Source organism: Carcharodon carcharias, chromosome 19 (genome assembly GCF_017639515.1).
Source record: "Carcharodon carcharias isolate sCarCar2 chromosome 19, sCarCar2.pri, whole genome shotgun sequence".
In the NCBI taxonomy this organism is placed as follows: Eukaryota; Metazoa; Chordata; class Chondrichthyes; order Lamniformes; family Lamnidae; genus Carcharodon; species Carcharodon carcharias.
The window spans coordinates 91,828,453-91,850,529 of NC_054485.1; positions in this window are offsets into that span (position 1 = coordinate 91,828,453).

Sequence of the window (22,077 nt, forward strand, 5' to 3'; positions counted from 1 at the left end):
GGTGATTTCTCTCTCGCTCTCTCTGTGTTTGGGGGTGATTTCTCTCTCTCTGTGTTTGGGGGTGATTTATCTCTCTCTGCATTTGGCGTTGATTTATCTCTTTCTCTGCATTTGGGGTTGATTTCATTCTCTCTCTGTTTGGGGGTGACTTCTCTCTCTCTCACTGTGTTTGGGGGTGATGTCGCTCTCTCTCTCTCTGTGTTTGCAGGTGATGTCTCTCTCTCTCTCTCACAATCCCTCTGTGTTTGGGGGTGATTTCTCTCTCTGTGTGTTTGGGGTTGATTTACCTCTCTCTCTGTGTTTGGGGGTGATTTGTCTATCTCTCTCTTTCTGTTTGGGGGTGATTTTTTCCTCTATACATTTGAGGGGTGATTTCTCTCCCTCCCTCGCTCTCTCTCTCTCTGTTGTGGGGTAATTTCTCTCTCTCTGTGGTTCGGGGGTGATTTTGCTCTCACTCTGTGTTTGGGAGGTGATTTCTCTCTCGCTCTGTGTTTTGGGGGTGATTTCTCAACCTCTCTCTCTCTGTGTTTGGGGGTGATCTCTCTCTCTCTCTCTCTCTGTTCTGGGGCAATTTCTCTCTTTCTCTGTTTGGTGGGTGATTTCTCACAGCTCTCTGTGCTTGGGGTGATTTCTCACACTTTCTCTGTGTGTGTGTGTGCTTGGGGTTGATTTATCTCCCTCTCTCACTGTGTTTGGGGGTGATGTCACTCTCTCTCTCTGTATTTGTGGGTGACGTCTCTCTCTCCTTCACTCACTCAGTGTTTGGGGGTGATTTCTCTCTCTCTCTGTGCTGGGAGGTGATTTCTCTCTCTCTCTCTCTCTCTCTGTTCGGGTGTGGTTTCTCTCTCAATCTCTATTTGGGGGTGATTTCTCTCTCTCTGTTTGGGGGTGATTTCTCTTTCTCTCTCTCTCTGCTGGGGGGTGGTTTCTCTCTCTCTCTTTGGGGGTGTCTTCTCTCTCTCTCTCTCTCTCTCTCTCTCTGTTTGGGGGTGGTTTCTCTCTCTCTCTCTGTTTGGGGGTGGTTTTTCTCGCTCTCTCTCTTTGGAGGTGATTGCTCACTCTCTTTTTGGGGGTGATTTCTCTCTCTCTCACTCTCTTTTTGGGGGTGATTTCTCTCTCTCTCTCTGTTTGGGGATGGTTTCTCTCTCTCTCTTTCTTTGGGGGTGATTTCTCTCTCTCTGGGGTTAATTTCTCTGTCTCTCTCTCACTCTTTGGGAGCAATTTCTCTCTCTGTTTGGGGTCTGATTTTTCACCCTCTCTCTTTGTTTGGGGGTGATTTCTCTCCCCCTCTCTCTCTGTATGTGGCGTTGATTTCTCTCTCTCTGTTTGGGGCAATTTTTCTCTCTCTCTCTGTTTGGGGGGTGATTTCTCAACCTCTCTCTCTCTCTCTGTGTTTGGGGGTGATTTCTCCCCCTTTCTCTCTCTGTGTGTGTTTGGGGTTGATTTATCTCTCTCTCTCACTGTGTTTGGGGGTGATGTCGCTCTCTCTCTCTCTGTATTTGCGGGTGACGTCTCTCTCTCCTTCACTCTCTCAATGTTTGGGCGTGATTTCTCTCTCTCTCTTTGCTTGGAGGTGATTTCTCTCTCTCTTTTGCGCTCTCTCTGTGTTTGAGGGTGATTTATCTCTCTCTTTCTGCATTTGGGACTGATTTCTCTCTCTCTCTCTCTCCCTGTTTGGGGATGATTTCTCTCTCTCTCTGTTTGGGGGCAATTTCTCTCTTTCTCTGTTTGGGGGGTGATTTCTCACAGCTCTCTGTGCTTGGGGTGATTTCTCACACTTTCTCTGTGTGTGTGTGCTTGGGGTTGATTTATCTCCCTCTCTCACTGTGTTCGGGGGTGATGTCGCTCTCTCTCTCTGTATTTGCGGGTGACGTCTCGCTCTCCTTCACTCACTCAGTGTTTGGGGGTGATTTCTCTCTCTCTCTGTGCTTGGAGGTGATTTCTCTCTCTCTCTCTCTCTGTGTGTTTGGGGGTGATTTCTCTCTCTCTCTCTCTCTGTGTGTTTGGGGGTGATTTCTCTCTCTCTGTGTTTGGGGGTGATTTCTCTCCCTCTCTCTCTCACTCTCTCTCTCTGTTGGGGGTAATTTCTCTCTCTCGATTTGCGGGTGATTTCTCACCCTCTCTGTGTGTGTGTGTTTAGGGGGTGACTTTGCTCTCTCTCTCTATGTGGTTCGGGGGTGATTTTGCTCTCTCTCTGTGTGTTTGGGGTTGATTTCTCTCTCACTCTGTGTATGGGGGTGATTTCTCTCTCTCTGTGTTTGGGGGTGATTTCTCTCCCTCTCTCTCTCACTCTCTCTCTCTGTTGGGGGTAATTTCTCTCTCTCTCTGTGGTTGGGGGTGATTTCTCTCTCTCTCGATTTGCGGGTGATTTCTCACCCTCTGTGTGTGTGTGTGTGTGTTTAGGGGGTGACTTTGCTCTCTCTCTGTGTGTTTGGGGGTGATTTCTCTCCCTCTCTCTCTCATTCTCTCACTCTGTTGGGGGTAATTTCTCTCTCTCTCTGTGGTTGGGGGTAATTTCTCTCTCTCAATTTGCAGGTGATTTCTCACCCTCTCTCTGTGTGTGTGTTTAGGGGGTGACTTTGCTCTCTCTCTCTCTATGTGGTTCGGGGCTGATTTTGCTCTCTCTCTGTGTTTGGGGGGTGATTTCTCTCTCTGCTTCTCTCTCTGTGTTGGGGGTGATTTCTCTCTCTCTGTGTTTGGGGGTGATTTATCTCTCTCTGCATTTGGCGTTGATTTATCTCTTTCTCTGCATTTGGGGTTGATTTCATTCTCTCTCTCTCTGTTTGGGGGTGACTTCTCTCTCTCTCACTGTGTTTGGGGGTGATGTCGCTCTCTCTCTCTCTGTGTTTGCAGGTGATGTCTCTCTCTCTCTCTCACAATCCCTCTGTGTTTGGGGGTGATTTCTCTCTGTGTGTTTGGGGTTGATTTACCTCTCTCTCTGTGTTTGGGGGTGATTTGTCTACCTCTCTCTCTGTGTTTGGGGGTGATTTTTCTCTCTATACATTTGAGGGGTGATTTCTCTCCCTCCCTCGCTCTCTCTCTCTCTGTTGTGGCGTAATTTCTCACTCTCTGTGGTTCGGGGGTGATTTTGCTCTCACTCTGTGTTTGGGAGGTGATTTCTCTCTCGCTCTGTGTTTTGGGGGTGATTTCTCAACTTCTCTCTGTGTTTGGGGGTGATCTCTCTCTCTCTCTGTTCTGGGGCAATTTCTCTCTCTCTCTGTTTGGGGGCGATTTCTCTCCCTCTCTGTGTTTGAGGGTGATTTCTCACCTTTCTCTCTCTCTCTGTGTTTGGGGTTGATTTATCTCTCTCTTTCTGCATTTGGGACTGATTTCTCTCTCTCTCTCTCTCTCTCTCTCCCTGTTTGGGGATGATTTCTCTCTCTCTCTGTTTGGGGGCAATTTCTCTCTTTCTCTGTTTGGGGGGTGATTTCTCACAGCTCTCTGTGCTTGGGGTGATTTCTCACACTTTGTGTGTGTGTGTGTGCTTGGGGTTGATTTATCTCCCTCTCTCACTGTGTTTGGGGGTGATGTCGCTCTCTCTCTCTGTATTTGTGGGTGACGTCTCTCTCTCCTTCACTCACTCAGTGTTTGGGGGTGATTTCTCTCTCTCTCTGTGCTGGGAGGTGATTTCTCTCTCTCTCTCTCTCTCTGTTCGGGGGTGGTTTCTCTCTCAATCTCTATTTGGGGGTGATTTCTCTCTCTCTGTTTGGGGGTGATTTCTCTTTCTCTCTCTCTCTGCTGGGGGGTGGTTTCTCTATCTCTCTTTGGGGGTGATTTCTCTCTCTCTCACTCTCTTTTTGGTGGTGATTTCTCTCTCTCTCTGTTTGGGGATGGTTTCTCTCTCTCTCTTTCTTTGGGGGTGATTTCTCTCTCTGTGTTTGGGGTTAATTTCTCTCTCTCTCTCTCTCACTCTTTGGGAGCAATTTCTCTCTCTGTTTGGGGTCTGATTTTTCACCCTCTCTCTCTGTTTGGGCGTGATTTCTCTCTCTCTCTCTCTCTCTCTCTCTCTCTGTTTGGGGGTGGTTTCTCTCTCTCTCTCTGTTTGGGGGTGGTTTTTCTCTCTCTCTTTGGAGGTGATTGCTCACTCTCTTTTTGGGGGTGATTTCTCCCTCTCTCACTCTCTTTTTGGGGGTGATTTCTCTCTCTCTCTCTGTTTGGGGATGGTTTCTCTCTCTCTCTTTCTTTGGGGGTGATTTCTCTCTCTCTGTTTGGGGTTAATTTCTCTCTCTCTCTCTCAATCTTTGGGAGCAATTTCTCTCTCTGTTTGGGGTCTGATTTTTCACCCTCTCTCTTTGTTTGGGGGTGATTTCTCTCCCCCTCTCTCTCTGTATGTGGCATTGATTTCTCTCTCTCTGTTTGGGGCAATTTTTCTCTCTCTCTCTGTTTGGGGGGTGATTTCTCAACCTCTCTCTCCCTCTCTGTGTTTGGGGGTAATTTCTTCCCCTTTCGCTCTCTGTGTGTGTTTGGGGTTGATTTATCTCTCTCTCTCACTGTGTTCGGGGGTGATGTCGCTCTCTCTCTCTCTGTATTTGCGGGTGACGTCTCTCTCTCCTTCACTCAATGTTTGGGGGTGATTTCTCTCTCTCTCTTTGCTTGGAGGTGATTTCTCTCTCTCTTTCTCGCTCTCTCTGTGCTTGGGGGTGATTTATCTCTCTGCATTTGGGACTGATTTCTCTCTCTCTCTCTCTCTCCCTGTTTGGGGATGATTTCTCTCTCTCTCTGTTTGGGGGCAATTTCTCTCTTTCTCTGTTTGTGGGGTGATTTCTCACAGCTCTCTGTGCTTGGGGTGATTTCTCACACTTTCTCTGTGTGTGTGTGCTTGGGGTTGATTTATCTCCCTCTCTCACTGTGTTCAGGGGTGATGTCGCTCTCTCTCTCTGTATTTGCGGGTGACGTCTCTCTCTCCTTCACTCACTCAGTGTTTGGGGGTGATTTCTCTCTCTCTGTGCTTGGAGGTGATTTCTCTCTCTCTCCCTCTCTCTCTGTGTTTGGGGGTGATTTCTCTCTCTCTCTGTTTGGGGGGTGATTTCTCACACTTTGTGTGTGTGTGCTTGGGGTTGATTTATCTCCCTCTCTCACTGTGTTCGGGGGTGATGTCGCTCTCTCTCTCTGTATTTGCGGGTGACGTCTCTCTCTCCTTCACTCACTCAGTGTTTGGGGGTGATTTCTCTCTCTCTCTGTGCTTGGAGGTGATTTCTCTCTCTCTCTCTCCCTGTGTGTGTTTGGGGGTGATTTCTCTCTCACTCTCTCTGTGTTTGGGGTTGATTTCTCTCTCTCTCTGTTTGGGGGTGATTTCTCTCCCTCTCTCTCTCACTCTCTCTCTGTTGGGGGTAATTTCTCTCTCTCTCTGTGGTTGGGGGTGATTTCTCTCTCTCAATTTGCAGGTGATTTCTCACCCTCTCTGTGTGTGTGTGTTTAGGGGGTGACTTTGCTCTCTCTCTCTATGTGGTTCGGGGGTGATTTTGCTCTCTCTCTCTGTGTTTGGGGGTGATTTCTCTCTCGCTCTCTCTGTGTTTGGGGGTGATTTCTCTCTCTCTGTGTTTGGGGGGTGATTTCTCTCCCTCTTTCTCTAATTCTCTCTCTCTGTTGGGGGTAATTTCTCTCTCTCTCTGTGTTTGGGGGGTGATTTCTCTCTCTGCTTCTCTCTCTGTGTTGGGGGTGATTTCTCTCTCTCTGTGTTTGGGGGTGATTTATCTCTCTCTGCATTTGGGGTTGATTTCATTCTCTCTCTCTCTGTTTGGGGGTGACTTCTCTCTCTCTCACTGTGTTTGGGGGTGATGTCGCTCTCTCTCTCTGTGTTTGCAAGTGATGTCTCTCTCTCTCTCTCACAATCCCTCTGTGTTTGGGGGTGATTTCTCTCTCTGTGTGTTTGGGGTTGATTTACCTCTCTCTCTGTGTTTGGGGGTGATTTGTCTATCTCTCTCTCTATGTTTGGGGGTGATTTTTCTCTCTATACATTTGAGGGGTGATTTCTCTCCCTCCCTCTCTCTCTCTCTGTTGTGGGGTAATTTCTCTCTCTCTTTGGTTCGGGGGTGATTTTGCACTCACTCTGTGTTTGGGAGGTGATTTCTCTCTCTCTCTGTGTTTTGGGGGTGATTTCTCAACCTCTCTCTCTCTGTGTTTGGGGGTGATCTCTCTCTCTCTCTGTTCTGGGGCAATTTCTCTCTCTCTCTGTTTGGGGGGCGATTTCTCTCCCTCTCTGTGTTTGGGGGTGATTTCTCACCTTTCTCTCTCTCTCTCTCTGTGTTTGGGGTTGATTTATCTCTCTCTGCATTTGGGACTGATTTCTCTCTCTCTCCCTCTCTCCCTGTTTGGGGATGATTTCTCTCTCTCTCTGTTTGGGGGCAATTTCTCTCTTTCTCTGTTTGGGGGGTGATTTCTCACAGCTCTCTGTGCTTGGGATGATTTCTCACACTTTCTCTGTGTGTGTGTGCTTGGGGTTGATTTATCTCCCTCTCTCACTGTGTTCGGTGGTGATGTCGCTCTCTCTCTCTCTGTATTTGCGGGTGACGTCTCTCTCTCCTTCACTCACTCAGTGTTTGGGGGTGATTTCTCTCTCTCTCTGTGCTTGGAGGTGATTTCTCTCTCTCCCTCTCTCTCTCTCTCTGTGTTTGGGGTGATTTCTCTCTCACTCTCTCTGTGTTTGGGGGTGATTTCTCTCTCTGTGTTTGGGGGGTGATTTCTCTTCCTCTCTCTCATTCTCTCTCTCTGTTGGGGGTAATTTCTCTCTCTCTCTGTGGTTGGGGGTGATTTCTCTCTCTCAATTTGCGGGTGATTTCTCACCCTCTCTCTGTGTGTGTGTTTAGGGGGTGACTTTGCTCTCTCTCTCTATGTGGTTCGGGGGTGATTTTGCTCTCTCTCTGTGTTTGGGGGGTGATTTCTCTCTCTACTTCTCTCTCTGTGTTGGGGATGATTTCTCTCTCTCTGTTTGGGGGTGATTTATCTCTCTCTGCATTTGGGGTTGATTTATCTCTTTCTCTGCATTTGGGGTTGATTTCATTCTCTCTCTCCCTGTTTGGGGGTGACTTCTCTCTCTCTCACTGTGTTTGGGGGTGATGTCGCTCTCTCTCTCTCTGTGTGTCTGCAGGTGATGTCTCTCTCTCTCTCTCACAATCCCTCTGTGTTTGGGGGTGATTTCTCTCTCTGTGTGTTTGGGGTTGATTTACCTCTCTCTCTGTGTTTGGGGGTGATTTGACTATCTATCTCTCTCTCTGTTTGGGGGTGATTTTTCTCTCTATACATTTGAGGGTTGATTTCTCTCCCTCCCTCTCTCTCTCTCTGTCATGGGGTAATTTCTCACTCTCTGTGGTTGGGGATTATTTCTCTCTCTATCTGTGTTTCATGGTGATTTCTCTCTCTCTGTGGTTCGGGGGTGATTTTGATCTCTCTGTGTTTGGGGTGTGATTTCTCCCTCTCTCTGACTTTGCGGGTGATTTCTCTCTCTGTGATTGGGGGTAGTTTCTCTGTCTCTCTCTGTGTTTGGGGTTGATTTATCTCTCTGTGTTTGGGGATGATTTCTCTCTCTCTCTCTGTTTGGGGGTGGTTTCTCTCTCTCTCTCTTTGGGGGTGATTTCTCTCTCTTTTTGGGGTTGATCTCTCTCTCTCACTTTTATGGGGCAATTTCTCTCTCTGTTTGGGGTCTGATTTTTCACCCTCTCTCTCTCTGTGTTTGGGGGTGATTTCTCGCCCTTTCTCTCTCTCTCTCTCTGTGCTTGGGGGTGATTTCTCTCCCTCTCTCTGTTTGGGGGTGAGTTCTCTCTCTCACTGTGTTTGGGGGTGATGTCGCTCTCTCTGTGTTTGCAGTTGAGGTCTCTCTCCCTCTCTCTGTTTGGGGGTGATTTCTCACTCTCTCTGTCTCGCTCTCTCTCTGTTTGGGGGTGGTTTCTTTTTCTCTCTTTGGGGGTGATTTCTCTCTCTCTCTGTTTGGGGTGATTTCTCTCTCTCACTCTCTGTTTGGGGGTGGTTTCACTCTCTCTCTCTTTGGGGGTGATTTCTCTCTCTGTTTGGGGGAGATTTCTCTCTCTCTCTCTCATTTTGTTTGGGGGTGGTTTCTCTCTCTCTCTCTTTGGGGGTGATTTCTCTCCCCCTGTTTGGGGATGATTTCTCTCTCTCTCATTTTTTGGGAGCAATTTCTCTCTCTGTTTGAGGTCTGATTTTTCACCCTCTCTCTCCCTGTGTTTGGGGGTGATTTCTCACCCTTTCTCTCTCTCTCTGTGTGTTTGGGGTTGATTTATCTCTCTCTCTCTCTGCATTTGGGGGTGGTTTCTCTCTCTCTCTCTCTGTTTGGGGTTGATTTCTCTCTCTTTCTCTGTGTTTGGGGTTGATTTATCTCTCTCTGTGCTTGTGGGTGATTTCTCTCTCTCTGTGGTTGGGGGTGATTTCTCTCTCTCAATTTGGGGGTGATTTCTCATCCTCTCTCTCTCTCTCTGTGTTTAGGGGTGACTTTGCTCTCTCTTTCTCTGTGGTTCGCGGGTGATTTTTCTCTCTCTCTCTCTGTGTTTGGGGGTGATGTCGTTCTCTCTCTCTGTGTTTGCGGTTGAGGTCTCTCTCTCTCTCTCTCTGTTTGGGGGTGATTTCTCACTCTCTGTTTGAGGGTGATTTCTCTCTCTCTCTCTCTCTGTTTGGGGGTGATTTCACTCTCTATTTGGGGGCGATTTCTCTCTCTTTCTCTGTGTTTGGGGTCGATTTGTCTCTCTCTGTGATTGGGGGTGATTTCTCTCTTTCTCTGTGTGTGTGTGTGTGTGTGTGTGTGTGTGTGTGTGTGTGTTTGTGTGTGTGTGTGATTCTCTCCCTCTCTGTGTTTGGGGGCAATTTCTCTCTCTCTCTGTTTGGGGGTGATTTCCCACCCTTTCTCTCTCTCTGTGTGTTTGAGGTTGATTTATCTCTCTCTCTCTGCATTTGGGGTTGATTTATCTCTCTATCAGCATTTGGGGGTGATTTCTCACTCTACCTCTGTGTTTGCGGGTGATGTGTCTCTCTCTGTGTTTGGGGTTGATTTATCTCTTTCTCTGCATTTGGGGGTGACTTCTCTCTCTCTCTCTCACTGTGTTTGTGGGTGATGTTGCTCTCTCTCTCTCTGTGTGTTTGCAGGTGATGTCTCTCTCTCTCTCATTCTCCCTCCGTGTTTGGGTGTGATTTCTCTCTCTTTCTCTGTGTTTGAGGGTTGATTTATCTCTCTCTGTGTTTGGGGGTGATTTTTCTCTGTATGTGTTTGAGGGGTGATTTCTCTCCCTCCCTCTCTCTGTCTCTCTCTCTCTCTGTTGTGGGGTAATTTCTCTCTCTCTGTGGTTGGGGATGATTTCTCTCTCTCTGTGTTTCATGGTGATTTCTCACTCTCTCTCTCTCTCTCTGTGGTTCGGGGGTAATTTTGCTCTCTCTGTGTTTGGGGGGTGATTTCTCTTTCTCTCTCTGTGTGATTGGGGGTGGTTTCTCTGTCTCTCTCTTTCTCTCTCTCCGTTTGGGGGCGATTTCTCTCTCTTTCTCTGTGTTTGGGGTTGATTTATCTCTCTCTGTGCTTGTGGGTGATTTCTCTCTCTCTCTGTGGTTGGGGGTGATTTCTCTCTCTCAATTTGGGGGTGATTTCTCACCCTCTCTCTCTCTCTGTGTTTAGGGGGTGACTTTGCTCTCTCTTTCTCTGTGGTTCGCGGGTGATTTTGCTCTCTCTCTCTCTGTGTTTGGGGAGTGATTTCTCTCTCTGATTCTCTCTCTGTGTTGGGGTTGATTTGTCTCTGTATTTGGGGGTGATTCCTCTCTCTCTCTCTGTATTTGGGGGTGATTTCTCCCTCTCTCTGTTTGGGGGCGAGTTCTCTCTCTCACTGTGTTTGGGGGTGATGTCGCTCTCTCTCTCTGTGTTTGCGGTTGAGGTCTCTCTCTCTCTCTCTGTTTGGGGGTGATTTCTCACTCTCTCGTCTCTGTGTTTGGGGGTGGTTTCTCTTTCTCTCTCTTTGGGGGTGATTTCTCACTCTCTGTTTGGGGTTGATTTCTCTCTCTCTCCCTCTGTTTGGGGGTGGTTTCTCTCTCTGTTTGGGCGAGATTTCTCTCCCTTTCTCTCTCTTTGGGGGGTGATTTCTCTCTCTCTCTCTCTCTGTGTTTGGAGTTGATTTATCTCTCTCTGCATTTGGGGGTGATTTCTCTCAGTCTCTGTATTTGGGGGTGATTTCTTTCTCTCTCACTCTCTCTCTGTGTGTTTGGAGGTGATTTCTCTCTCTTTCTCTGTGTTTGGGGTTGATTTATCTCTCTCTGTGCTTGTGGGTGATTTCTCTCTCTCTCTGTGGCTGGGGGTGATTTCTCTCTCTCAATTTGGAGGTGATTTCTCACCCTCTCTCTCTGTGTTTAGGGGGTGACTTTGCTCTCTCTTTCTCTGTGGTTCGCGGGTGATTTTGCTCTCTCTTTCTCTGTGTTTGGGGAGTGATTTCTCTCTCTGCCTCTCTTTCTGTGTTGGGGTTGATTTGTCTCTCTGTATTTGGGGGTGATTTCTCCCTCTCTCTGTTTGGGGGCGAGTTCTCTCTCTCACTGTGTTTGGGGGTGATGTCGCTCTCTCTCTCTGTGTTTGCGGTTGAGTCTCTCTCTCTCTCTCTGTTTGGGGGTGATTTCTCACTCTCTGTGTTTGGGGGTGATTTCACTCTCTATTTGGGAGCGATTTCTCTCTCTTTCTCTGTGTTTGGGGTCGATTTATCTCTCTCTGTGATTGGGGGTGATTTCTCTCTTTCTCTGTGGTTGTGTGTGTGTGTGTTTGGGGGTGATTTTTCTCTCCCTGTGTTTGGGGGTGATTTCTCTCCCTCTCTCTCTCACTCTCTCTCTGTTGGGGGTAATTTCTCTCTCTCTCTGTGGTTGGGGGTGATTTCTCTCACTCAATTTGGGGGTGATTTCTCACCCTCTCTCTGTGTTTAGCGGTGACTTTGCTCTCTCTTTCTCTGTGGTTCGCAGGTGATTTTGCTCTTTCTCTCTGTGTTTAGGGGGTGACTTTGCTTTCACTTTCTCTGTGGTTCGCAGGTGATTTTGCTCTGTCTGTGTTTGGGGGGTGATTTCTCTCTCTGCCTCTCTCTCTGCATTTGGGGTTGATTTATCTCTCTCTCGGCATTTGGGGGTGATTTTTCACTCTCCCTCTGTGTTTGCGGGTGATGTGGCTCTCTCTGTGTTTGGGGTTGATTTATCTCTTTCTCTGCATTTGCGGGTGATTTCTCTCTCTCTCTCTCTATGTTTGGGGGTGACTTCTCTCTCTCTCTCTCACTGTGTTTGGGGGTGATTTTTCCCTCTCTCTGAGTTTGCGGGTGATTTCTCTCTCTCTCTGTTTAGGGGTGACTTCTCTCTCTCTCACTGTGTTTGGGAGTGATGTCGCTCTCTCTCTGTGTGTTTGCAGCTGATGTCTCTCTCACTCTCCCTCTGTGTTTGGGGGTGATTTTTCTCTCTCCCTCTCTCTCTCTCGCTCTCTCTCTGTTGTGGGGTAATTTCTCTCTCTCTGTGGTTGGGGATGATTTCTCTCTCACTGTGTTTAGGGGTGTTTTCTCTTTCTCTCTGTGTTTGCGGTTGATTTATCTCTCTCTCTCTCTCTCTCTGCAGTTGGGGTTGATTTCTCTCTCTCTCTCTCTGTTTGGGGGTGATTTGTCTCTCTCTATCTCTCACTGTGTTTGGGGGGGTTATGTTGCTCTCTCTTTCCATGTTTGCGGGTGATGTCTCTCTCTCTCTCTCTCAATCTCTCTCTGTGTTTGGGGCTGATTTCTCTCTCTGTGTGTTTGGGGGTGATTTCTCTCTGTGTTTGGGGGTGATTTTTCTGTGTGTGAGTGTGTGTTTGGGGGTGATTTCTAACCCCCTGTGTGTGTTTTGGGGTGATTTCTCTCTCTTTCTCTGTACTTGTGGGGATATTTCCCTGTCTGTGTTTGGGGGGTGGTTTCTCTCTGTTTAGGAGTGATTTCTCTCTCTCTCTGTGTTAGGGGTGATTTCTCTCTCTTTCCCTGTGTTTGGGGTTGATTTAGCTCTCTCTCTGTGTTTGGTGGTGATTTGACTCACTCTCTCTCTCTGTGTTTGGGGGTCATTTCTTTCTCTCTCTCTGTGTTTGGGGGGTGATTTCTCTCTCTGTCTCTCTCTCTGTGTTGTGGGTGATTTGTCCCTCTCTGTGTTTGGAGGTGATTGCTCTCTCTCTGTTTGTGGGTGATTTCTCTCTCTCTGTGTTTGGGGGTGATTTCTCTCTCTACCTCTCTGTGTTTAGGGGTTGTTTCTCTCTCTCTCTCTGTTTGGAGGTGATTTCTCTCTCTTTCCCTGTGTTTGGGGTTGATTTATCTCTCTCTCTCTCTGTGTTTGTGGGTGATTTCTCTCTGTCTCTGTTTGGTGGTGATTTCCCTCACTCTATCTCTCTCTCTGTGTTTGGGGGCGGTTTCTCTCTCTCTCTGTTTGGGGGTGATTTCTCTCTCCCTATGTTTGGGGTTGATTTAGCTCTCTCTGTGTTTGGAGGTGATTTTTTTTTCTCTCTCTCTCTGTATTTGGGGGTTGATTTCTCTCTCCCTCTGTTTGTGGGTGATTTCTCTCTCTCTGTGTTTGGGCGTGATTTCCCTCTCTATCTATCTGTGTTTAGGGGTGGTTTCTCTCTCTCTCTGTTTGGGGGTGATTTCTCTCTCTCTCTCTCTCTCTCACTGTTTTTGCGGGTGATGTCTCTCTCTCTCTGTCTGTCTCTCTGTGTTTGGGGCTGATTTCTCCTTCTGTGTGTTTTGGGGTGATTTCTCTCTCTGTGTGCTTGGGGGTGATTTTTCTGTGTGTGTGTTTGGGGTTGATTTCTCTCCCTCTGTGTGTGTTTGGGAGTGGTTTCTCTCTCTCTCTCTCTTTGTTTGGGGGTGATTTCTCTCTCTGTTTGGGGGCGATTTCTCTCTCTCTGTGTTTTGGGTTGATTTATCTCTCTCTGTGTTTGTGGGTGATTTCTCTCTCTCTCTCTCTGTGTTTGGGGGTCATTTCTCTCTCTCTCACTCTGTGCTTGGGGGTGATTTCTCTCCCTCTCTCTGTTTGTATTTGCATTTGATGTCTCTCTCTCTCTCCCTCTCTCTCTCTGTTTGGGGTGTGATTTCTCTCTCTCTCTTTCTCTCTCTCTCTGGTTCGGGGGTGATTTTGCTCTTTCTCTGTGTTTGGGGGGTGATTTCTCTCTCTGCTTCTCTCTCTCTATGTTTGGGGGATGATTTCTCTCTCTGCCTCTCTCCCTCTGTGTTGGGGCTAATTTCTCTCTCTGTGTTTGGGAGTGATTTCTCTCCCTCTCTCTGAGTTTGGGGGTGATTACTCTCTCTGTTTGGGGGTGTTTTCTCTCTCTTTCTCTGTGTTTGGGGTTGATCTATCTCTCTCTGTGTTTGGGGGTCATTTCTCTCTCTCTCTCTCTCTCTCTCTCTGTGTTTGGGGGTCATTTCTCTCCCTCTCTCTCCGTATATGGGGTTGATTTCTCTCTGTCTCTGTTTGGGGGGCAATTTCTCTCTTTCTCTGTTTGGGGGGTGATTTCTTACAGCTCTCTGTGTTTGGGGGTGATTTCTCTCTCTCTTTGTGTTTGGGGTTGATTTATCTCTCTCTCTGCATTTGAGGGTGATTTCTCTCTTTCTCTCTCTGTTTGGGGGTGATTTCTCTCTCTCTCTCTGTGTTTGCAGGTAATGTCTCTCTCTGTCTGTCTCTCTGTGTTTGGGGCAGATTTCTCTCTCTGTGTGTTTTGGGGTGATTTCTCTCTCTGTGTTTAGGGGTGATTTTTCTGTGTGTGTGTGTATTTGGGGGTGATTTCTCACCCTCTGTGTGTGTTTTGGGGTGATTTCTCTCTCTCTGTGTTTGTGGGGATATTTCTCTGTCTGTATGTTTGGGGGGTGGTTTCTCTCTGTTTCGGAGTGATTTCTCTCCCTCTGTGTGTTAGGGGTGATTTCTCGCTCTCTCTCCCTGTGTTTGGGGTAATTTTTCTCTCTCTCTGTGTTTGGGGATGATTTCTCTCTCTCTGTCTATGTATTTGGGGATTACTTCTCTCACTCTGTCTCTGTGGTTGGGTGGTGATTTCGCTCTCTCTCTGTGTTTGGGTGGTGATTTCTCCTTCTGTGTGTTTTGGGGTGATTTCTCTCTCTGTGTGCTTGGGGGTGATTTTTCTGTGTGTGTGTTTGGGGTTGATTTCTCTCCCTCTGTGTGTGTTTGGGGTGTGATTTCTCTCTCTCTCTTTCTCTCTCTCTCTGGTTCGGGGGTGATTTTGCTCTTTCTCTGTGTTTGGGGGGTGATTTCTCTCTCTGCTTCTTTCTCTCTATGTTTGGGGGATGATTTCTCTCTCTGCCTCTCTCCCTCTGTGTTGGGGCTAATTTCTCTCTCTGTGTTTGGGAGTGATTTCTCTCCCTCTCTCTGAGTTTGGGGGTGATTACTCTCTCTGTTTGGGGGTGTTTTCTCTCTCTTTCTCTGTGTTTGGGGTTGATCTATCTCTCTCTGTGTTTGGGGGTCATTTCTCTCTCTCTCTCTCTCTCTCTCTCTGTGTTTGGGGGTCATTTCTCTCCCTCTCTCTCCGTATATGGGGTTGATTTCTCTCTGTCTCTGTTTGGGGGGCAATTTCTCTCTTTCTCTGTTTGGGGGGTGATTTCTTACAGCTCTCTGTGTTTGGGGGTGATTTCTCTCTCTCTTTGTGTTTGGGGTTGATTTATCTCTCTCTCTGCATTTGAGGGTGATTTCTCTCTTTCTCTCTCTGTTTGGGGGTGATTTCTCTCTCTCTCCCTGTGTTTGCAGGTAATGTCTCTCTCTGTCTGTCTCTCTGTGTTTGGGGCAGATTTCTCTCTCTGTGTGTTTTGGGGTGATTTCTCTCTCTGTGTTTAGGGGTGATTTTTCTGTGTGTGTGTGTATTTGGGGGTGATTTCTCACCCTCTGTGTGTGTTTTGGGGTGATTTCTCTCTCTCTGTGTTTGTGGGGATATTTCTCTGTCTGTATGTTTGGGGGGTGGTTTCTCTCTGTTTCGGAGTGATTTCTCTCCCTCTGTGTGTTAGGGGTGATTTCTCGCTCTCTCTCCCTGTGTTTGGGGTAATTTTTCTCTCTCTCTGTGTTTGGGGATGATTTCTCTCTCTCTGTCTATGTATTTGGGGATTACTTCTCTCACTCTGTCTCTGTGGTTGGGTGGTGATTTCGCTCTCTCTCTGTGTTTGGGTGGTGATTTCTCTCCCACTCTCTCTCTGTTTGGGGGTGATTTCTCTCTCTCTCCGTGTGATTGGTGGTGATTTCTCTCTTTCTCTCTCTCTGTTTGGGGGTGATTTCTCTCTCTTTCCCTGTGTTTGGGGTTGATTTAGCTCTCTCTGTGTTTGGAGGCGATTTGTCTCACTCTCTCTCTCTGTGTTTGGGGGTCATTTCTCTCTCTCTCTGTGTTTGGGGGTTGATTTCTCTCTCTGTCTTTCTCTCTGTGTTGGGGGTGATTTGTCTCTCTCTGTGTTTGGAGGTGATTTCTCTCCCTCTGTTTGTGGGTGATTTCTCTCTCTCTGTGTTTGGGAGTGATTTCCCTCTCTATCTCCCTGTGTTTAGGGGAGGTTTCTCTCTCTCTCTCTCTATCTGTTTGGAGGTGATTTCTCTCTCTTTCCCTGTGTTTGGGGTTGATTTATCTCTCTCTCTCTGTGTTTGTGTGTGATTTTTCTCTCTCTCTCTGTTTGGGGGTGATTTCTCTCTCTTTCCCTATGTTTGGGGTTGATTTAGCTCTCTCTGTGTTTGGAGGTGATTTTTCTCAGTCTCTCTCTGTGTTTGGGGGGTAATTTTTCTCTCTGTCTCTGTGTTTGGGGGGGATGATTTCTCTCTCCCTCTGTTTGGGCGTGATTTCCCTCTCCATCTCTCTGTGTTTAGGGGTGGTTTCTCTCTCTCTCTCTCTCTCTCTCTGTGTGTGGTTAGGGGTGATTTCTCTCTCTCTCTATCTCTCACTGTGTTTGCGGGTGATGCCTCTCTCTCTCTCTCTCTCTGTCTGTCTCTGTGTTTTGGGGTGATTTCTCTCTCTGTGTGTTTGGGGGTGATTTTTCTGTGTGTGTGTGTGTTTGGGGGTGATTTCTCTCCCTCTGTGTGTGTTTGGGGGTGATTTCTCTCTCTTTCTCTGTGTTTGTGGGATATTTCTCACTCTGTGTGTTTGGGGGGTGATTTCTCTCTTTCTGTTTGTGAGTGATTTCTCTCTCTCTCTGTGTTGGGGGTGACTTAGCACTCTATCTCTGTGTTTGGGGTGATTTCTCTCTTTCTCTCTCTCTCTCTCTCTTTGGGAGTGATTTCTCTCTCTCTCTGTGTTAGGGGTGATATCTCGCGCTCTCTCCCTGTGTTTGGGGATGATTTCTCTCTCTCTATGTATTTGGGGGTTACTTCTCTCTGTCTCTGTGTTTGGGTGGTGATTTCACTCTCTGCCTCTCTCTCTGTGTTGGGGGTGATTTCTCTCCCACTCTCTCTCTGTTTGGGGGTGATTTCTCTCTCTCTCTGTGATTGGGGGTAATTTCTCTCTTTCTGTCTTTCTCTGTGTTGGGGGTAATTTGCCTCTCTGTGTTTGTGGGTGATTTCTCTCTCTCTCTCTCTCTCTGTTTGGGGATGATTTCCCTCTCTCTCTCTCTCTCTCTGTGTGTTTGGGGGTGATTTCTTTCCCTCCCTCTCTTTGGGTTTGGGGGTGATTCTCTCCCTCTGTCTCTTTGTGTTTGGGGTGATTTCTCTCTCTCTGTGTTTGGGGGTGATTGTTCTCTCTATGTGTTTGAGGGGTGATTTCTCTCTCTCTCTCTCTCTCAATCTCTCTCTGTGTTTGGGGGTGATTTCTCTCTCTCTTTGTGTTTGGGGTTGATTTATATCTCTCTCTGCATTTGGGGGTGATTTCTCTCTCTCTGTGTGTTTGCGGGTAATGTCTCTCTCTGTCTCTCTGTGGGGCTGATTTCTCTCTGTGTGTGTTTGGGGATGATTTCTCTCTCTGTGTTTGGGGGTGATTTTCCTGTGTGTGTGTGTTTGGGGGTGATTTCTCACCCTCTGTGTGTGTTTTGGGGTGATTTCTCTCTCTTTCTCTGTGTTTGTGGGGATATTTCTCTGTCTGTGTGTTTGGGGGGTGGTTTCTCTCTGTTTTGGAGTGATTTATCTCTCTGTGTGTCTTAGAGATGATTTCTCGCTCTCTCTCCCAGTGTTTGGGGTAATTTTTCTCTCTCTGTGTGTTTGGTTATGATTTCTCTCTCTCTGTCTATGTATTTGGGGATTACTTCTCTCTCTCTGTCTCTGTGGTTGGGTGGTGATTTCGCTCTCTCTGTGTTTGGGTGGTGATTTCTCTCTCTGCCCCTCTCTCTGTATTGGGGGTGATTTCTCTCCCACTCTCTCTCTCTGTTTGGGGGTGATTTCTCTCTCTTTCCCTGCATTTGGGGTTGATTTAGCTCTCTCTGTGTTTGAAGGTGATTTGTCTCTTTCTCTCTCTGTTTGGGGGTGATTTCTCTCTGTGTTTGCGGGTAATGTCTTTCTCTGTCTGTCTCTCTGTGTTTGGGGCTGATTTCTCTCTGTGTGTGTTTGGGGGTGATTTCGCTCTCTGTGTTTGGGGGTGATTTTTCTGTGTGTGTGTGTTTGGGGGTGATTTCTCACCCTCTGTGTGTGTTTTGGGGTGATTTCTCTCTCTTTCTCTGTGTTTGTGGGGATATTTCTCTGTCTATGTGTTTGGGGGGTGGTTTCTCTCTGTTTTGGAGTGAGTTATCTCTCTGTGTGTGTTAGAGGTGATTTCTCTCTCTGTCTCTCTCTCTGTGTTTGGGGGTCATTTCCCTCTCTATCTCCCTGTGTTTAGGGGAGGCTTCTCTCTCTCTCTCTCTCTGTTTGGAGGTGATTTCTTTCTCTCTGTTTGTGGGTGATTTCTCTCTCTCTGTGTTTGGGAGTGATTTCCCTCTCTATCTCCCTGTGTTTAGGGGAGGTTTCTCTCTCCCTCTCTCTCTCTCTCTCTCTCTGTGTTTGGAGGTGATTTCTCTCTCTTTCCCTGTGTTTGGAGTTGATTTATCTCTCTCTCTGTGTTTGTGTGTGATTTTTCTCTCTCTCTCTGTTTGGGGGTGATTTCTCTCTCTTTCCCTATGTTTGGGGTTGATTTAGCTCTCTCTGTGTTTGGAGGTGATTTTTCTCAGTCTCTGTGTTTGGGGGGTGATTTTTCTCTCTGTCTCTGTGTTTGGGGGGGATGATTTCTCTCTCCCTCTGTTTGGGCGTGATTTCCCTCTGTATCTCTCTGTGTTTAGGGGTGGTTTCTCTCTCTCTCTCTCTCTCTCTCTCTGTGTGTGGTTAGGGGTGATTTCTCTCTCTCTCTATCTCTCACTGTGTTTGCGGGTGATGCCTCTCTCTCTCTCTCTCTGTCTGTCTCTGTGTTTTGGGGTGATTTCTCTCTCTGTGTTTGGGGGTGATTTCTCTCTCTCTCTCTATCTCTCACTGTGTTTGCAGGTGATGTCTCTCTCTCTCTCTCTGTCTGTCTCTGTGTTTTGGGGTGATTTCTCTCTCTGTGTGTTTGGGGGTGATTTTTCTGTGTGTGTGTGTGTGTTTGGGGGTGATTTCTCTCCCTCTGTGTGTGTTTGGGGGTGATTTCTCTCTCTCTGTGTTTGTGGGGATATTTCTCACTCTGTGTGTTTGGGGGGTGATTTCTCTCTTTCTGTTTGTGAGTGATTTCTCTCTCTCTCTGTGTTGGGGGTGACTTAGCACTCTATCTCTGTGTTTGGGGTGATTTCTCTCTTTCTCTCTCTCTCTCTCTTTGGGAGTGATTTCTCTCTCTCTCTGTGTTAGGGGTGATATCTCGCGCTCTCTCCCTGTGTTTGGGGATGATTTCTCTCTCTCTATGTATTTGGGGGTTACTTCTCTCTGTCTCTGTGTTTGGGTGGTGATTTCACTCTCTGCCTCTCTCTCTGTGTTGGGGGTGATTTCTCTCTCTCTCTGTGATTGGGGGTGATTTCTCTCTTTCTGTCTTTCTCTGTGTTGGGGGTAAATTGCCTCTCTGTGTTTGTGGGTGATTTCTCTCTCTCTCTCTCTTTGGGGATGATTTCCCTCTCTCTCTCTCTCTCTCTGTGTGTTTGGGGGTGATTTCTTTCCCTCCCTCTCTTTGGGTTTGGGGGTGATTTCTCTCCCTCTGTCTCTTTGTGTTTGGGGTGATTTCTCTCTCTCTCTCTCTGTGTTTGGGGGTGATTGTTCTCTCTATGTGTTTGAGTGGTGATTTCTCTCTCTCTCTCTCTCTCAAACTCTATCTGTGTTTGGGGGTGATTTCTCTCTCTCTTTGTGTTTGGGGTTGATTTATATCTCTCTCTGCATTTGGGGGTGATTTCTCTCTCTCTGTGTGTTTGCGGGTAATGTCTCTCTCTGTCTCTCTGTGGGGCTGATTTCTCTCTGTGTGTGTTTGGGGGTGATTTCTCTCTCTGTGTTTGGGGGTGATTTTTCTGTGTGTGTGTGTGTTTGGGGGTGATTTCTCACCCTCTGTGTGTGTTTTGGGGTGATTTCTCTCTCTTTCTCTGTGTTTGTGGGGATATTTCTCTGTCTGTGTGTTTGGGGGGTGGTTTCTCTCTGTTTTGGAGTGAGTTATCTCTCTGTATGTGTTAGAGGTGATTTCTCGCTCTCTCTCCCAGTGTTTGGGGTAATTTTTCTCTCTCTGTGTGTTTGGTTATGATTTCTCTCTCTGCCTCTCTCTCTGTATTGGGGGTGATTTCTCTCCCACTCTCTCTCTGTTTGGGGGTGATTTCTCTCTCTTTCCCTGCATTTGGGGTTGATTTAGCTCTCTCTGTGTTTGGAGGTGATTTGTCTCACTCTCTCTTTCTGTGTTTGGGGGTCATTTCTCTCTCTCTCTGTGTTTGGGGGGTGATTTCTCTGTCTCTCTCTCTGTGTTTGGAGGTGATTTCTCTCTCTCTGTTTGTGGGTGATTTCTCTGTCTGTGTGTTTGGGGGTGATTTCCCTCTCTATCTCCCTGTGTTTAGGGGAGGCTTTTCTCTCTCTCTCTCTCTGTTTGGAGGTGATTTCTCTCTCTTTCCCTATGTTTGGGGTTGATTTAGCTCTCTCTGTGTTTGGAGGTGATTTTTCTCAGTCTCTCTCTGTGTTTGGGGGGTAATTTTTCTCTCTGTCTCTGTGTTTGGGGGGGATGATTTCTCTCTCCCTCTGTTTGGGCGTGATTTCCCTCTCCATCTCTCTGTGTTTAGGGGTGGTTTCTCTCTCTCTCTCTCTCTGTGTGTGGTTAGGGGTGATTTCTCTCTCTCTCTATCTCTCACTGTGTTTGCGGGTGATGCCTCTCTCTCTCTCTCTCTCTGTCTGTCTCTGTGTTTTGGGGTGATTTCTCTCTCTGTGTTTGGGGGTGATTTCTCTCTCTCTATCTCTCACTGTGTTTGCAGGTGATGTCTCTCTCTCTCTCTCTCTGTCTGTCTCTGTGTTTTGGGGTGATTTCTCTCTCTGTGTGTTTGGGGGTGATTTTTCTGTGTGTGTGTGTGTGTTTGGGGGTGATTTCTCTCCCTCTGTGTGTGTTTGGGGGTGATTTCTCTCTCTTTCTCTGTGTTTGTGGGGATATTTCTCACTCTGTGTGTTTGGGGGGTGATTTCTCTCTTTCTGTTTGTGAGTGATTTCTCTCTCTCTCTGTGTTGGGGGTGACTTAGCACTCTATCTCTGTGTTTGGGGTGATTTCTCTCTTTCTCTCTCTCTCTCTCTTTGGGAGTGATTTCTCTCTCTCTCTGTGTTAGGGGTGATATCTCGCGCTCTCTCCCTGTGTTTGGGGATGATTTCTCTCTCTCTATGTATTTGGGGGTTACTTCTCTCTGTCTCTGTGTTTGGGTGGTGATTTCACTCTCTGCCTCTCTCTCTGTGTTGGGGGTGATTTCTCTCCCACTCTCTCTCTGTTTGGGGTGATTTCTCTCTCTCTCTGTGATTGGGGGTAATTTCTCTCTTTCTGTCTTTCTCTGTGTTGGAGGTAATTTGCCTCTCTGTGTTTGTGGGTGATTTCTCTCTCTCTCTCTCTCTCTGTTTGGGGATGATTTCCCTCTCTCTCTCTCTCTCTCTCTGTGTGTTTCGGGGTGATTTCTTTCCCTCCCTCTCTTTGGGTTTGGGGGTGATTCTCTCCCTCTGTCTCTTTGTGTTTGGGGTGATTTCTCTCTCTCTCTCTGTGTTTGGGGGTGATTGTTCTCTCTATGTGTTTGAGGGGTGATTTCTCTCTCTCTCTCTCTCTCAATCTCTCTCTGTGTTTGGGGGTGATTTCTCTCTCTCTTTGTGTTTGGGGTTGATTTATATCTCTCTCTGCATTTGGGGGTGATTTCTCTCTCTCTGTGTGTTTGCGGGTAATGTCTCTCTCTGTCTCTCTGTGGGGCAGATTTCTCTCTGTGTGTGTTTGGGGGTGATTTCTCTCTCTGTGTTTGGGGGTGATTTTTCTGTGTGTGTGTGTTTGGGGGTGATTTCTCACCCTCTGTGTGTGTTTTGGGGTGATTTCTCTCTCTTTCTCTGTGTTTGTGGGGATATTTCTCTGTCTGTGTGTTTGGGGGGTGGTTTCTCTCTGTTTTGGAGTGAGTTATCTCTCTGTGTGTGTTAGAGGTGATTTCTCGCTCTCTCTCCCAGTGTTTGGGGTAATTTTTCTCTCTCTGTGTGTTTGGTTATGATTTCTCATTATGTTTGGGGTAATTTTTCTCTCTGTCTCTCTTCTGTGTCGGGGGTGATTTGTCTCTCTCTGTGTTTGGGGGTGATTTCTCTTTCTGTGTTTAGGGGTGGTTTCTCTCTCTCTCTGTTTGGGGGTGTTTTCTCTCTCTTTCCCTGTGTTTGGGGTTGATTTATCTGTGTGTTTGGAGGTGATTTGTCTGACTCTCTGTGTTTGGGGGTCATTTTTCTCTCTCTGTTTGTGTTTGGAGGGTGATTTCTCTCTCCCTCTGTTTGGGGGTGATTTCTCTGTCTGTGTGTGTTTGGGTTTGATTTCTCCCTCTCTCTGTTTGGGGGGGATTTCTCTCTCTGTTTGGGGGTGATTTCTCTCCCTCTGTCTGTGTTTGGGGTGATTTCTCTCTCTCTCTCTCTGTGTGTGTGTGTTTGGGGGTGATTCTCTACCTCTCTGTGTTTGGGGGCAATTTCTCTCTCTCTCTGTTTGGGGGTGATTTCTCACCCTTTCTCTCTCTCTCTCTGTGTTTGGGGTTGATTTATCTCTCTCTGTCTCTG